This window comes from Hakea prostrata, chromosome 3 (assembly GCF_041222555.1).
Source record: "Hakea prostrata isolate BN-2017 chromosome 3, UWA_Hpros_2, whole genome shotgun sequence".
NCBI classification, from domain to species: Eukaryota; Viridiplantae; Streptophyta; class Magnoliopsida; order Proteales; family Proteaceae; genus Hakea; species Hakea prostrata.
This window is the reverse complement of record NC_142602.1, coordinates 55,644,009-55,649,169: the sequence shown is the minus strand read 5'-3', so window position 1 is coordinate 55,649,169 and position 5,161 is coordinate 55,644,009. Positions and strand designations below refer to the sequence as shown.

Here is a 5,161-nt window from a genome sequence, read left to right as displayed (position 1 = left end):
CACATGCAAAGGGATAAGAATTATTTTCAGAAGCCCAAAATACCAAGTAATGGTATATCCTTCCAGTTGGGTGAGCACCCTGATTGCTTGTGAGATCCTTGGCATCAAACGTGTTTCTTATTGTGGTGTTTATCTTCAAGTCTCATCCTTCACTTTTGTTATAGTGGTGTTAGATCTTCTTTTCTTCTTATATCATCTCTACAAGGTTGGAATTTATCTTCGAAGAGGTATGTTAATTCTATCATGAGTTTGTCAAATAGTAATTTCTTATTTGTAGATTAATTCTTCTTGATTCTCTCTTTTTAGCTAGTTTTTCTAATAATTTATAAGCCAGAGTTTTGATGAATCCAATCTTCTCCTTCTCACTGCCAACAATAATAAAAATCAAGTAAATAAAAAGCTTTGATCTAAAATTTTAATCAATCAGATTTCCAGTTTGGATTCTACAAAGAAGAGAAAAATAGCTTCATATCATCAGAGTCAAGTGGTTGAGGAAAGAATCATCACCTCCATCCATTCCATACTATCTTTGTTTTTTAATCGCAAATTAAACCATCATAGAAGAGAGGTTGCAGAGAGAGGTCAAATACGATAGGTTGCACAGAGAGAGAGAGGTTAGGGTATTAATTATTATGTAATCTTTTTGCCCAAAGGGCATTTACATAATTTCAATTTCAATGTTTGAATGACTTAATATGTAAAGAGTATTTGGGTAATTTTATAGTTCATTTTAACAACAAATTTAACTGTGGGTAACTTGTAATTATGCATATAGTTGTCACGTTATTTTAGAGATAATAGTGAGTGATCACTAATTTTAGCCAAAAACTACGAAATTATGAGATTTTCCCCACTCAAACTACGAGTTTTCTTATATCAACTGGTAAGAAATTTGGTATAAATTATAAACATGTTCTTTGGGGGAAAGAAAGTGATATGGGTTTATTGTTTCAATTTGATGTAATTTATTTTTTTTGAAAACATATTTTCGGTAAGCGAAGAAAGCTAGAGATTATTAGGATTTTAGAGCAAGAAAAGATTGACAAAATGTTATCCTTGATCAAGGCTCCCGATGATAAGGTTCTATTCATACTCATTTGTTAATTAATTTATTATTATTAGTTTCATCTGCATTAGACGGAACACTTGTTCTCACAATACTTCTTTTGAGCTGAAATGTACTAGAGATACTTTCTTTAAGGTATTTAGACACCTCGATTTGTGCAATATGAGTTCTACAGTGTCTTCACCCCAAGTTCAGTCAGCCCAACCTTTAAGGTTGCACCCCAAAAAGGTTACTTAAGGTGTATCAGGTTATGTTCGAGGAAATTCAGTATTAAGAATGAATATGAGAATGGGTTTATATAGAGCCCCAAAGGCTGTGGGTAAAAGGGTAAAATCACCTCTCTTTGTGAGGGTACCTTGCAGCTCAACTCCCTTTAGGAAGTAACTATCCAGCTGACCCCCTATAGGAAAGTGCCTCTCTAATGACATCTCCACGTTTTCACCCAGGAACGGGCTTTCCAGAATAGGGCCCGTAACAAAATAGGCCTTCTGGATCAAGGCACAAGTCATATAGATTTATTAATATTAATATATATCTATATAATCATGGCAGGGTCACAACAAGATTCAGGCTCGGTTCGTGTCGCACAAATTAATATTAAATGGACCCTTACTATATATAAACCACATAATCAGATCCTCTCAACCCGATGTGGAACTAAAAAAAACCATAAGATAAAAGACACAATTAAAACATATATTTATATAAAATAATATTAAATTTTAAACATATTTACAATAGACAATTGCAAATAAAGCCTTATTGGGTGGGTCATCGGAGAAGACATCCGCAATGGGATTAGGGTTTTGCTTGATGGAGAAAAATTTAGGCTAACTTTGTAAGTTTGAGAAACTCTAAGGGTGGATAACTGTGATATTCATTGTAAGTTTGAGAAACTCTAAGGGTGGATAACTGTGATATTCAAGACCTTTTAAATGCTATAATAAATGAGACAAATCTTAAGTTTTTGTATGGACATGTGCTCGATTCTTATACATGCAGGGCCAGTAAAAATGTCAATTCCTTTCATGTTTTACAAGGTTTTTTTGGTAGAGATCTTTAACGAGTTTAATAGTTTGAAAATGATGGACCAATCTATTAGTTAGGTGTGATAAATGATGATTTTTCATCGTTATCTTTAGCTGACCTTAATTTGAATTATTTTCATGTGGTCTCCTCCTTCGTTTCATTATTTTCCTAATTTGGCTTGATTTGAAACATTTCCATGTGTTGTATTTTCATATTTTGTACCTTTCTTTTATTATACATAGTTACCCTAATAGCATGGGATATATGTTGTCTATCTATTTGAGAATTCTCTCACATGAGCAATCACTCAACCATTTTTCCTATTGGGGTTTCGTCTTGTATGGTATCAACCTAGCAAATGGTTTTGTATCTTCGCCATGACTTCTTCTTCCTCATCTTCTTCGTCCTCTTCATTCGTTACTACCACTTAGTCTACTAATTTGGATTTATACTCTCCATATTTCCTTCACTACTAGAACAATTCGGGTGCTATTTTGGTCATCCAACTATTGAGGGTGATAATTATCCTACTTTGTGACAGGTTATCCATATGGCTCTCGAAGCAAAAAATAAACTCCGATTTATTGACAGCTCTCTTTCAAAACTTGCTGCTGATTCAGCCCTACTTCCTGAATGGATATGTTGAAAGAGTATGGTTCTTTCATGGCTCATCAATGCTCTTGTTTTTGATATTGCTCATGGTGTCCTTTATGCCTCTATTGTTAATAAGATTTGGGGTGACCTTGAGGCACATTACTCTCAACAAAATGCACTTCGCGTGTTTGAAATTCGACGTGTCATTTCCACCCATCAACAAATCACATCTTCATTGGCCTCTTATTATACAGTTCTCAAAGGGCTTTAGGATAAGCTTTCATCGTATAATGATTTACCACCTTTTACATGTGGCCTTTTAACGAAGAATGAAGATCATATTTAAGTGGCTTGATTTTTTTTCCCTTTGATTCACAACAATCAATTTCACTGTAATATTTGAATTATCCTTGTCTCCTCATTTATTTTTTTATTGAATGTTGTGACCTCTCCAATGATTGTTACTCAATGTTGTGACAACAAATAGTTGGTGATTGATTAACCATCAAAAGCGTTATTTCTCAATCACAAGGATCATAAGCCCCAAGGTCCACAAGAGGTGAAATAGGGGGTTTTTATTAAATGTTGTGGCAACAAACATTCAATGGTTGATTTAATTAATTGAAAGTATTATTACATGTTTTTTCTCAATCACAAGGACTATGGAGCCCGTATGTCACATCCGTCGAGGTGGTATCCGATCCACCTGAATACTTGAGAGAGTGATCCAAAGTCACAAGATCAGGTTCACACACAATCAACAAACCAATCCACACAATAACATAATCTCGAGCAAGAACAATGAAATTTAATAATTAATTTATATTAAGAATCATGAATATTCAAAAGGATCTCAAGTAATGCAGAAGCGTAATCAAAACGACAAATTATCTTGGAAAAATGGAAAGTCACACTAGGAAAGAAAGAGGAATTTAATTCTTCCAGAGTTTACATCAAGTATTTGTCCTTAATTAGGTGATAACTATGGTATTCAAATATCTCAATCTCTCTAAAGGTCTCTGTCTTCCTAAGCATAGGACTAAGATCCATATGAATAGTCCAGACATACACACGTGTCACCGTGCACATCATCACTTCAATAATCTGGTACATTGTGCACATCGGTCGCTGGCATCTCGTAGTCTTGGAACATTGAGGCATCCTGTTTTGTAGCAAAGTCTAAAACAATATTTCCACGAGGGATGAATCCTTTGGTAATTTAACAATGTACATGTAACCACATAATTAGAGCATGAGCAAGTACAAGTATGATGATATGATATGTGAATGTATGGCAATGAAGTAATGCTCATATAATCTAACCAATGCAAGTCTCTATTGAGGTAGACATGCATTAAGGTATGCCATCAGCCTCCTCTAGGTAGTCTCACACAAACCCCAACGGCTTTGACCAAATTGGGCGTCACAACTAAGGAATAAAGATATCAGTTCTCTCATAAACCATGACTAGGGTTTAGGGCCACACCCTCTCACCACAACAATTGGTATGAGTACTTACGCATGTTAGGGTAATACCCAACCCAATGCAAGTCATGTACTTAATCACATCGTCTAGGTTCAGATACCTCTCCTATGGCACCGACTAACTTGATTCAATATCCTTCCCTATCTAGAGTCAACATATCCTATGGCTCCAACCAATCAGACTATACCTCCTCTTAATCCTATTGGTCATCCATAGATGATGGGGAGGAAGCTCTCATGTTTTCTCATGGGTTGGTTACTGGCCTTGAGCGCCTGTGAGCCCAACCCTACCATATGCAACTTTACCAATGAATGACCCCCATAGTGCGGTTGTGTTTCCTTACGGATTGGTTATAAGGCTTGGGCGTGCACCAACCCAACACTGCTGCCACGGGTCACTCGGCATCAATATCCCCACTGATAGGATAATGACATGATGAGTGCTTCCTAACCATGTGCATCTGGATATCATAGATGTGCAACCTAAACTACATGTCCATACTAAGGACCCTAGGGCAATGGGCATACCACAACCCCATATCAAGTCTATGCATACTACCGATATTCTCAAATTCAACCATTACATTTCATAATCCAGTAAGGAAGAGTAGAACATGATTCTAAGTAATTTCAAAATATATCATTCATTATGCATGTTCAATATCAAATTAAATTTCAATTTTGATTATACATAGTTAAATTCCTCACCTGTGAATAGATTTAGTAACCTTTTGAAGAAATCCAAAAGATGGCCTAACATGTTCCAAAATATCCTAATTAATCATTGGTTTAAGTTAGAATTAACCTGAGAGGTCAAACATCAAATTAGAAACAAAATCTAAAATAGCAGGGGGGTAGGCTTGTCTGGGTAAGGCGGCCCAGGGAGACCCTTTCTAGTTGACCCTAGGGGGTAGGGTCGCCTGGGGCAACCCCTTCTAGGATACCCCTGTCAGTGCGCAAATAACAAACCGACAAGATCTCTAACTT

The 5,161-nt window shown here is 36.0% G+C and overlaps 1 non-coding gene across 1 annotated transcript; it reads right to left on the bottom strand.

Moving 5' to 3' along the window:
* Window positions 1-418: 418 nt before the first annotated feature.
* LOC149022549 (small nucleolar RNA Z103) lies at window positions 419-513 on the bottom strand. The gene has a single exon (XR_016172555.1). It is a non-coding gene; the product is annotated as a small nucleolar RNA Z103 (small nucleolar RNA).
* Between the last annotated feature and the right edge of the window lie 4,648 nt (window positions 514-5,161).